At 42.3% G+C, this 12,113-nt stretch overlaps 1 protein-coding gene across 2 annotated transcripts in view; it reads right to left on the bottom strand.

The window, feature by feature from the left end:
- The window catches only part of ATP6V1A (ATPase H+ transporting V1 subunit A), a 31,744-nt gene extending 19,745 nt beyond the window's left edge, over positions 1-11,999 (bottom strand). Inside the window, exon 1 of one of the 2 annotated variants that reach the window (XM_072880890.1) lies at positions 11,857-11,999. The gene's annotated coding sequence lies outside the window, so the exon portion shown is untranslated. Of the gene's footprint in view, positions 1-2,378; positions 2,518-11,856 lie in introns of those variants that run through there. The other variant, XM_072880900.1, reaches the window with a different exon arrangement.
- Between the last annotated feature and the right edge of the window lie 114 nt (positions 12,000-12,113).

Below are 12,113 nucleotides of genomic sequence, written 5' to 3' on the forward strand. Positions count from 1 at the left end.
CTAACCTGGCATCATCTGCAAGGCAGCAAATAGAGAGGCACACTCAGGCTTGAAAACCTGCCCCCACGTACAATGAGGAAGACAACTACATTGTCACTCCTTCCACCATCATTAAAGGATGCTTTTCTGCCTGTTCTTCAGGAGCAGTAGGTATTTGACATCTGCTATTCTTAAAATCTTATGACTGTTTTCCAGCTTTTTAATACTATACTACAAATCCTCTGCCCCTCAGCCTCTTGACCAATCTAAATGTTTTAAATCAGTGGCTCTGCTCTGTAAGAAAAGGATCTCCAGTGATTCTGAACTCCTATTCATCCTGAAGGAATAGCTTCTTCCAGGCTCCATGTCTCACTGGAATGGATTGTGTAACATGGCTACCATTGATTTATTTCACAACAGCCACCCCAACAGTTGATCATGACTCAGTCACCACCAGCCTAGAGTGGAATGGCTAACTGTTCTCAAGCTCAAAGGCTAAGTCAGACATCTGTTAGATCCCTCTACTCTCCATAATGATAGTTTATCCTTTAAGCTGCCTGTTGCTTAGGCCCAGAAGACAATTTTAATTTCACTGCTTATTTCTCAAAAGTCTCCTCTGACAAAGGGCAGAGGGGAGGTCCTTGCAAAGCAATCTGCAGTTCCTGAGCAGCTGGTTCTGATCAGACTAACATAACTACCTCATCTTTTTTTGCTTTTAACAATTAAAAACATTGCAAAACTCAAACACAACTACTGTTCATACTGAAAAAAGCAGCTGGTCTTATAAATCCACCCAAAATATTTACTTCAACATACCATGATACAGAACAATCTCTAAAGTCCTACTACTAAAATCTTCTATAGAAGCACAATAAAGAAAGAGCTAAACCAAATTATCATAAGTGAATTAGTGATGCTGTTTGGCAATTAGACAGTACAGGCTCCCATATGAAAGAGTCAATTTACAAAGGTAAGGAAAAGCAGGAAGAAAGCTGGCCAGTTTCAATTTAAATTAACTTTTCTTCATATCCAAAACCTGTAGGTCAGCTGACTGCCACTTGAAGTGACTGTTTATCTTTTAGGGACACAAAGAACAACCTCAGAACAGTCATTCTGTAGTTAAAACAGCATCCTGACACACAGCACCTGCCTCTCTTGTTCCTGTGGTTGCTCTGCTCCCTCTCTCTTCCTACAGGCACCTTCCCTCCCCACTTACCAGCCAGGCCAACTAGAAGGGAATGGGATTCCTCTGGTAGACTACCTAGCAACACACCAATAAACCTGTCTTTGTCCTGGTCTTTAGCATCTGCACCAATTGCTTTTAAACATGCATCTATTAAATATTCCAAGTATAAAAATGTGGTGAATTTCTCCTCACCTTTCTCTGTTCCATCTCCTATACACCTCCAAACAAAGTACACACAGTCTAAAAACCCAGTGCTCACCCAGCCAAGTCGACCTCTTTTTTAAAGGGGTTACACATCTTTTAACACTGAATACAAATTAAGAAAAAAAAAGCTGTTATTGGTCTCTGCATAGTTGTCTTGTGCTTGCGTATTAGCATTACAGATTTTCATTTTAGATGGAAAAGTCCTTGATGGCAGAAACGTTGCCTTACCTACCCGCACTGTTAAATGTCTTCATTGTTAGTACTCCGATAAAACAAAATTCCCTAAAGCACATCAGAATTTGCTAAACATAACATCATGTGTGTGCAGACAGTATGTACTTACCACAGAAGCCATGGTAGCTAGCCATTTTAGAAATCTACCAAGTTCCTACAGCCTTTCGTAGGCCTCTCGCCAACACAGGGTATTAGGCACTACATGCCATCCATTCCTACAAAGCCCACTAGCACACCTACACAGGGTACTAGCTTAACTTTAATTTCTTTATGAGCAAAGATACATCTTGTATCCTTTACAACTAAGAAACAGGAATCTTCCTTGTCTTAAGCAGTTCAACAATTGATTTTTAAGCATGCTCTTAAGCTCTAACATGGTCATATTCTGCCTAACAGTGCCAGAAATGAAAATATTACTTGCTGCAGAACCATCTCTGATTGAAAGTTGATTTATTAAAGTAATTTTATAGCCATAATTAATCAAGGGCCAATGACCTGAGTTTTCTACCTGGATTTCTCCCCAGCGTAGTAACTGGGCTACAGAGTAGCCCCAAAAATGTAACTATCCCACTTAGAATGCCAGAGAAACCTGTTTTCTACTACAGTTCCTTGTTTTTGCTTCAAACATTTGATCAGTCCCTGAATTTACACAATGAACTGCCTTACCACAAAGATCTCTTCAAAATTAAGATGCCAGTGAGATTTTTAGAAGGAGCCTTCTTACAGCAAGGATGAAAATCCATTACTATTTCATCATATAAACACAGATTCTTACCTTATTTTGCAGAAACAGGGAGTAACAAAAATCCACAGGCCCAATGAAGCAAAGCCAGAATTCAGCAGTTATGCACCACCACTTAGAAAATAACTGTCCTTCCAGTGCCCCTACACAGAGGGATGAGAAAGCCTGCTGCAGAGGGGAAAGAAATTTCTGACACACAGCAGAGGCATAACCACCTGACTTGATGAGTCATCAGTCTCTCTCTCTCCCACCAGCACCGAGCAATGCAGCAATAGCAAATCAAGCTACCTACAGCCCAGCTGAACTCCCATCTGTGCCCTCCTTACTGCACAGGACTGAGCATAAGAAATTAAAACCAGCATTCAGCATTCACATTAAGGACCTCCTACAAAGCCAATAATCCCAATGTCCCAAGTGGTACATACTACTACATAAAAATCCTTGAGAGATATGCCTGCTTTCTGCTGGAATCCATTTATCTACCAGTCCTCCTATGTAATATATCCATGTCAGCATGTGCTCTGCTCTGGAAGAGCTAACAGAACAACCATTTAACAACAAACTGCACAGGGAGGCACTGAAGACACAGCAATCCTAATTGCTTGAGTATGTAGAACAGGTATTGATTCTTGTCAAAATAGCAAGTCTTGTGGGGCTTACTGCTGCTAATAGAAGAACCCCTTCCCCTAGTGAGCAGAAGCATTGATGCAACTGCACAACAACCAACACCTTCACAGAGCAGACCGATGTGCCACCTTGAGTGACAGCTGCTAGAATCTGCTGTCGAAGATTGACAGTCACTGACATTGTCCTGTACATTGTACAAAAGACAAGCAGCTATGCGGGCTCTCCCTCAAGAAGCTGCATGAGTTTAAGAGTTCCCTGCAATCTTCACAACTTCTCAAGACTATCTTTATAAGTTCTAGGATTAGCCACACATCAAATTGGCACAAAAGCTTAAAAACGCCAACCAAAATTGTAGTAAATAGCCCAAGACCAGCAATTCAGAAGTAGCAGCATCACATTAATAAGTCACCAGTGCTAAGATTCATTCTGCTGGAGTAACTTTCAACTAAGGTCATAGATTTTACCATATCTGAAACAGACTAATGTGTTTTGACTTCCTAGGGTAGAAAAATGGAGTCAGAAAATATAAGCCCTTACATTCAATATCCAGGAAAACTTAATAGGCATACAGAATAAAATGTAGCCAAATAAATTTTCCAAAGAAAATCCCTCCTCCTCTTCTTAGTAAAAAACTAGATGTTTCAGGATGGTGAAGATCACAGCCCACACTGGACAATTAGCTTAGCATTGCATTTGAGTCACGCTTTAGAATCAAGACTGCCAACATTTACTGTGTTCACCTGAGCAGAATTTGGTACAGTGCATAAGTCCCGGTGTCCAGCTGTATGAGGATGTGTTGCAAAGGCCTCATAAATAACAGGATAATCACTGCCATAGATTTCCTGTAACTTGGACACTTAATACTTCCCCTTCCAACAGCTGACATTTTTAAGAGGAAGTATTAAAAAAATACAGTGCCGAAGCTACTAGACAAATACAGAAGTTCAGCAGCATTTCTGCATCTAGAATCTGGGATATTGTCCCAGAAGAAACAGCATGCCCAGAACTCTAACACAGGTCACTTGGAAGGGAAGCCAAATAGTATTCTTAGGAAATCTGCTCCTTCATACTATGCAGAGTTTTAATTTTACTATAATACAGCAGGGAAAATTACTCCAGCTTTCTCACCAAACAACAGAATCACTGAGGTTGGAAGGCACCTCTGGAGATCATCTGGTTCCAACCTCCTGCTCACAGCAAGCGAGAGCAGGCTGATCAGGGCCGTGTCCAGCTGGGTTTCGATTACCTCCAAGAATGGAGACCACACAACTCTCTAGGCAATCTGTTCCAGCGTGCAGTCACCCTTACAGTAAAATGTGTTTTCTTACATTGAAAGGGAATTCCCCTGTATTTCAGTTTGTGCCCACTGCTTGTTGTTATTTCAGCAGATAGCGCTGAGAAGAGTCTGGCTCCATCTTCTTTGCTCCCTCGCACTAGGTATTTATATACTTTACAATAAGATTCTCTGAGCCTTCTCTTCCCAAGGCTATATAATCCCAACTCTCTCAGCCTTTCCTCATATGAAAGATGCTCCAAACCTTTAATGGTCTTTGTGGCCCCTTTCTGGACCCACTCCATTAAGTCCATGTCTTCCTTCTACTGGAGAACCCAGAATCAGACACAGCACTCCAAATGTAGTTCCCCCAGAGCTTAATTGAGGGGAAAAACCACCTCCCTGAACCTGCTGGCAGCGTTCCTCCTAATGCAGTCCAGGATAGCGCTGGCCGCCTTTGCCACAAGGACACCTTGCCAGCTCATGTTCAACGTGGTGTCCACCAGGACCTCTAGTCCTTTTCTGCAAAGCCACTTTACAGCCAGCCAGTCCCCAGCCTGTAGCAGTGCATGGGGTTATTCCTCCCCAGGTGCAGGACTTGGCATTTCCCTTTGTCAAACTTCATGAGATTCCTGTCAGCCTATTTTTCCAGTCTGTCGAGGTCCCTCTGTACGGCAGCACAGCCCTCTGCTGTATCAAACACCTTCCAACTTTGTATCATCTGCACTCTAAGGAAACCAGGCAGCAGTTGCCTCCTGTGCTCAACACAACGATGTGACTTAGTCTTCTCTTCACACAGACATCAGGAAACTAACTGTACCAACGTTCTTGCCATAAGCTTAGAGTTAGAATTATCATTGTTTCTTAAACTCAACGATACAGACATTCTTCCATTTAATTATTCATAAAATTCCAGTTGCCACAGGGCACTTTGAGGCCACCTCTGCTCTCGATAGGTCAGGAATCTGCTTAAGTGATGCTCAGCTACATACTGTGGAACCATCTGCAACCATACAAGACAATTCATCTTTCACGCAACTTGTTTCTTGGGTACTATAAAGCCCCTTCCTCTCACATGAGGCTTGCTACCAGCACACATACAGGTAAATCCAGGTGTATTCAAGAAAAAAGATAGGAAATAGAATTATGCTGCCACTGTCAGCACAGTACACAAGGGCTACAAAGGGAGACTGTGCAACATGGCAATTCATGAAGCCCATCACAAGCTCCTACTGCCTTCTTCCTCAAAAACAGATAGGGACTTACCTGTGGGTATGCCAATACATACAAGATTGATACTTCAAGCAAACATCATGCCTTGCACACAAGCTAAATATATAAAAAATATAAATATTTAATACATATATACAGCATAAGGGACTCTCCCCTACCACAAAGATGTGAAGTCTGTCCATGCAAGAAGTACCACCACCACAAACTGTTATTCAAGCATCCAAACTTTTATTCAGAAACTTGAGAATCCTCCAGTTAGCCCAGAACAGGACTAGAAAAAAAAGTTGTGTTTGAACATGACCAAGAAGTTAGCAGCAGCAATAAATCTAGATAGAAAGGCCAGCAAGGCATTCACTGCATAACTGCTTTGACCCACTGAAGATTTCATCAGCTCAGTAGATAACTGGCCTTCTGACTTCAAACACAGTTATGCTATATCTAGAATTGATAAAGATCCTAGTTTTATCAATTAAAATACTCCTATTGCTAGAGAAAGCCACATTGTCTATGTGAAAAATAATCTTCATCAGCTGACTGGCTGTATGCTACAGAGTTTTCCATAATATGGTTTTCTACACTGATTCTTTCCTCTCAGCCCAGAAGGCTTCTCCAGAGGAGCTCCAGAGGTGGAAATGGATGAGCCTCCCCTTACTTCTTACTTGCTACACTGCTTCACAAGTTTCCTACTGGGAAAAATTTGACATTCCTTTCAGCCTGCTACACATCCTGCCCTTTCTTTGGCTCGATAGACTTTCACACAAAAGAAAAATCTAATGCAACTGAAATCCAAGCCATAACACAGAATACTAATACAATATTCATTTCTTTGTCCCACAGTGGCCTTCTTTTCTTGTCCTGATCCTGTCATCTAGCTGCTAGGGCTGAAAAGTTCTGCACCCATCTGCTTAGCGCAATGCTCAGTCATTTCCTCTAGGTAAGCAACATTTTCATTAACCTCACTAACATTACTGCAGAGCTAAAATCCACCCTTGATTTTATTAAATAAAAGTCACTCTAGTTTTAGGTGCATTTGGCATTGTTACTTGAAATACTTTTTGTTGCTGTAACCTTTAAGATGACAAACATCAAAATGAGATGAACGCAAAGCTGTAAGCAATTACAGCAGCAAACTTCACAGTTCAGTAGAGTAATTTCTGAATAGTTGAAGGTTCTTACCTTAACAGACAAAAGGTGTGCAATTTCCTAAAACAACTATTGCTAGATTTGTAAGTCAGGCTCAGTTTTACATGCAGAAACATATTAGTAATTTGGGCTCATTAAAACACATCGGCTCCTCTACGAGCCTCACCACTGCCTAACCCCTTGTCACTAAGTGTAATAGCTAAAATACCAAGCACAAGTTTGGAATAAGCATTTCATCATTACACTTAACTTTCAGAGCAGTCTTTAAAGTCGGGGTATTATGGAATCTTCAGTATATTATGTGAGGTATTTGACAGCTAGTTTGAACAGCGTGTTTGCACGAATGTCTTTGAGAAAGATCTAATACCCCTAGCAGATAGAAGTACTCTTTTATAGCACTTTGGTATAATGAAACACCTGGTTGGAATCACAACGCACATATTGGCATTGGATTCCAGTAAAAGGAAATTAAAGATGAAGTTTTCCATTACAGGAAAAGTCAAGCTCAACTTAAGTTAAGCCACATTTAGAGATTTTATGTTCAATTACTTGAAGTATTTACAGCTTCTTTAGAATAGCCAGAGCCCCTCAAGCATATTAAATTTTAGTATTGTTTAAACTACATATTGTGGTGGTTGTCTGAATATCTACAAGGTAATGCAAATTTATCTCACAATAGCAAAACTCTCAAGATTTCAAGGATCTAGAGGAAAGTCACACAATAGAACTGCCTTTTTAGAAGTCTTTACCAATGTTACCTGCATTTAGCCAGAAATATAATTTTAGTTTCCCGTCTGAAAAGCTGCTTTTTAAGGTATTACTTTCATAGTGAGAAACAAAATAATGATATAGTGTAATAATGAGAATAACCAAATGTTTGTCCTACTAACTGAACTTCTTGGAAGATGCAGTTTCTTTGCTACAATATTAAAAAACAGTCAAGTCATTCTTCAGGCCGTTAAAGGAAACTTGCATACTTGAAAGCTTTTGTCCAGCTATAATAAACTATTCTAATAAAGGCACAGTTTTCTCTCTATAAAGCTAATACCTTTTCCCATAACCTCTCTATCCCTCATCACCCTCGACCATCCCAACCACTGCTCTTCATGCTTAGGGCACAGAATGCAGACCAACAGCACAGACATTCAGACCGCCTATCCTTTACATAGTCTTAAAAAACAACAAACCACTCCAGTAAGCGAGCACAGCTTATAGCATCCTAGAGATGGAACACAGCAAGGGGAACACTACATCTTCACAGTGCAGATTTCGGCATTTTTCTTGGGATGCCATCTGGCAGAAAGTTAGTTGGACAGACTGCGCAGCTGAAACACACCAACATTTCAACTTGGCCGTAAGAATCCTTACAATATGAGCGATCTTCAATGGATTAAGAAGGACAAAGACTTTCACATTACAGAGATACCCTCTAGGAACACCAGTTCTATCTTAAGCGTTTGCAATGGGTCTATTTTTGGCAGACATTTTAGTTTATTTAACTGTTTAGCAGGATGAGTCTAGGCTCACTGTGGTAGCAATGGTCTTCAAAACTATTCTTCTCAGGATTAAACAGATGTCAGACAGCTAATGCAGAAAGCCCAGTGCTATAAAAACATGGCCACGATGGCAGCTTCCCACACTAGTTTCAGTACTTCCTGATTACTTCTGATTTGAACATTGACACCCACAATGGACTCTCCAAAATGCTGTAAACTATGACAAAATTAAATAACTGTCAACAGGCACCACACATGTATTAGATCACTGTCAAGTTATTTCTGAAGAGAGTGAGCAGTGACACTGAAGTTTACTGTTACACAAGCTCAGAGGCGTATTCAAGCTGATGAACCAAGAAAATAAATTCAGCAGCTAAAACTGATCATCTGCCATTTGGTTAACTGATAGTAACAAAGTCTGTTAGACTATGACTTTCAGGATTTATCCATATACATCTTCCTGGTTTTCAGAGTAAGTTTATAATTTCAGTAAAGACAGACCTTATAAGGCAAAGCTTGTTATAGCAGCCATATAATATATGGAAGTCTAAAAAGTTAGCAGCAAATGGTCAATCCTTCTAAGAAGTGCAGATGTCTAACTTTTGGAGAATTTGACAAAAACAGGAGAAATAAACACATAGATGAAATAAAGTAACCAAACCAAAAATATTTGTGAGACTGTAGAACTTATTGCCGTGAGATATGACCAAACCCAAGAATTTAGTATAAGCTTAACTGTCCACTTTCAAAGGGGAGGAGGGAGTGAACACAACAAAAAGAACAAAAAAACCTTTTCAGAACATAAAAGAAGGTACAAGAATGACAACCAGAAGATCCAGCCTAAGACAGTTTTGCATGTTGGACCTTTAGGTGATTACTGGCTTAATCTGTACAGGAAGGAAAGCTTGAAAAGTTTAGATCCATTCCGCTTCCTCTGCTGGAGTAGGTCCCAATTTCTCTCTGGCCAGCTAGAAGGCTAAAGAAGTCATGTGTTTTAAGACAGTGAGTAAGAGCAAACGAGCACGATATTCCAGTTGACTACATCGTCTGTTTTCCTTGGTGTAGTTCCATTCTAAAAAAATCATGTGGATACCATTGTTCAACAATACCTCACTATTTCCAAGTCTAAAATCCCCCACTTTTCTTTGTAACCAATGATACAAGTATGGAGCAAAGAAAATTTATTTCAGTTTCAGGTAATGTAGGGTTTTTAAAAAAAATAGAGAGAGAAAGAAAAAGAGCGACTATTACTTGGCCAGCAATAGCATGCAACATTTTTTGGTCAACGCCAGAGTAACCGAAGATATCAACTAGGTTATCCTGCAATCCTTTTACTCTTTTTAAAAGGCCAGGTATGTCCAATTAGGAACACAGCTTTAGTTCACAAAAAAAGCAATTTAAAAGGACGACAAAAAACGTCGGTAAGAATTTTCACAGCTCAAGAACTCAAAGAGACAGTATTGTGGTATAAAAACACAAGAGGTGAAGCGGAGTGCCCCTAAATGTGTCTCCAGGGGAATAATCTACTAATCTGCTCATCTATAGCAGCTTTGGATGACAATGTGTAATACCAGTACCCATGCATGTCTGGAAGATAAATGCACAAAGTCATAGTGGGAAAAAATTTAGACAACAGAAGCACACTGAAGCCTGCAGACTTTGTAAGTCTGGATTAATGATGTATAATACAGTTAATATATACTCAGACCAAAATAAAAGCCAAATTTAAGCTAATGCTGTATAAAAATTAAGCAAGCAGTACTAATCTTTCATGGCTGAACCCTAATATTAGCGCTATCTGTAGAAAATAGCTCTTGATTTGGAAAATGGAAAGGCTGCATTTACAGGAAACAGAGATCTTGTGTTACTATTGCAACACAAGACTTCAACCGTCATTTGAACAATCAGCTGATGCCAGCAGTCATTTTCCAGCATTGTCTTAATTTCTCCTTCCCCATCCTCTCAAGCTGATGTCCATAGCAGTTTATCATTTTTTCAATGCCATGCTTTGTCCCCAATTATAGAATTAAGACTAGTTTTTTTCCCCCGCATAAAAGAGTAAAACTGTTTTCAAGAAGACTTGAAATAATAAACTGACAAGCACAGCAAAAATAATCTGCAATATTTTTGGTAATTCAAAGACCTGTAGACACTGATCTCACTTCACATATTCTTAAGTAGAAAATAATAAAATGTAGATACTATTAAGTATTTATGCTTGCTGCTCATTGAAAAAGCCTTTAAAAGTACTGTATAGAGAAGCCAAACATTCAGCTGCTGCATATCTGCAGAGTGCCAAAGTCAGCATAAATACACTTACAATATATTGAGGATCTGCCTCAGTTATTCAAACCTTCACTTGCAAATGACGACCTACACTTGGCACGTTCTGGCTGAAGTGCTACAAACAGGTGGGCTGATAAACCACCTTTAGCAGGCTGCCAGCAGGTCTTCCTCTTTTTCCACCCCCTCTCCACTTCATCAAGTGGTATTAGCATTTGAAATACCATGCTAGATCAAATAGCCAGTGTACTTTGCTGAAGTGTTGCATTACAATGAATAAAACTATCACCAAATTGCTTTTATTCCCAGCCAGAGTGCAAATTCTCTGACGGAAGCTAGTAAAATCTTAGGAAGAAATCACTTTGGACAACTGCATTGAATGGATAGATCTTGATACCTATGTGTCATATACTCTGAAGTCACAGCTATCTGTAACATGTACAATATCATCCAGAACCCAGTCACGTAAAATTTCTTTCTTGCCTTTAAGTGAATTCTAAGTGTGATGTTTGGAACACCTCATCTAACCCAGGGTTTTGTCACTGGCTACAGGAATAGGAAGCACATTTGATTTGCCATCAGTATTTTCAACAGCAAAACAACAGGTGGGCCCTTTTACCAAGGAAGAGTTGCAGTCAGAAGCCAGTAGCAGCGTTCCTGTTCCATAACCTTGCTGCTCGCTCACTGCAGGGCTACAGTCAAAGCACAGAAAGATTCAGTTCCACCCACCCAAGATGGTGGGGTGACCCGGCGCAGTCACCCAGCCACTATCACCGCTCCTCTTTATAATGGATTCTGGTATATCCCTGGGATACCTTGTTGGGCATCTTTGAGAGTGCTCAGCAGGTTTCTTAGTGGGGCTGCTACGTGTGAAATCCTACTCAGGGGCTGCTTTGCTTTTCAGACCTTTTCTCCCTGAGAAACCACAGGAAGACCAGGAAGAGCACGGCCGCCGTCAGCGGGCTCTCCCGCTGCGGAACGGCTCCGGACGGACAACACACGCAGCGCTGCACGTTACTCGCTTCAGTCGGAAACGAACAGGCGGCAGGCTCGGCCTCCGTTCACAGTACAGCCTTCTGCCCTTCACCTCCCTGCCTGGGCAGGCGGGGCGGGAGGTGAAGGTCGGCCGCCCAGGGGACCTGGCCGCCGCCAAGGAGACACCCGCTTCGCAGGGCGTTTTGCGGGTCCTGCCGCCCCCACCCCCACCCCCCCCGGAGCGCTCCGCGAGACAGGGGCGGCCGTTGGGGGCCGCGCGCGCCCCCTCAGAGGGCGGCTCCGCGGAGAGACCGCCACCCCTCCCGGACAGGCAACGGCCGACAGGGGAGAGACAACCCCCGCCTCCTCCACGCCGCGACCCACCGGGCAGAGGGGAGGGCAGCCGCCAGGCGCGCCTGGGGAGAGGAGAGAGCGAAAGGAGCGGAGCAGGGCTGGGGGAGAGGGGGACGAGATGCCTCACCTGCGGCCAGCGCCGGCACACCCGAAGCCCTCCTCCCTCCAGAGGCAGAGGCGGCGCTAGATCAGCTGATGCCGGCTCCACGCGCATGCGCCACGGCCCACGCCGGAAGCGCCCCGCGCGAGCCAGCGTCCCCGCACCCAGTTCCGGGTAAAGCTTTACGCCCGCCCCGCCCCGTGCTGCTTCCTGCCGCCCGCGCGAGCAGGCAGAAGAGCGCTAGGCAAAGGAACGCGCGATTGGCCGCCCCGCACCACGTGGCG

The sequence above is a fragment of the Ciconia boyciana genome, chromosome 1 (assembly GCF_034638445.1).
Source record: "Ciconia boyciana chromosome 1, ASM3463844v1, whole genome shotgun sequence".
In the NCBI taxonomy this organism is placed as follows: Eukaryota; Metazoa; Chordata; class Aves; order Ciconiiformes; family Ciconiidae; genus Ciconia; species Ciconia boyciana.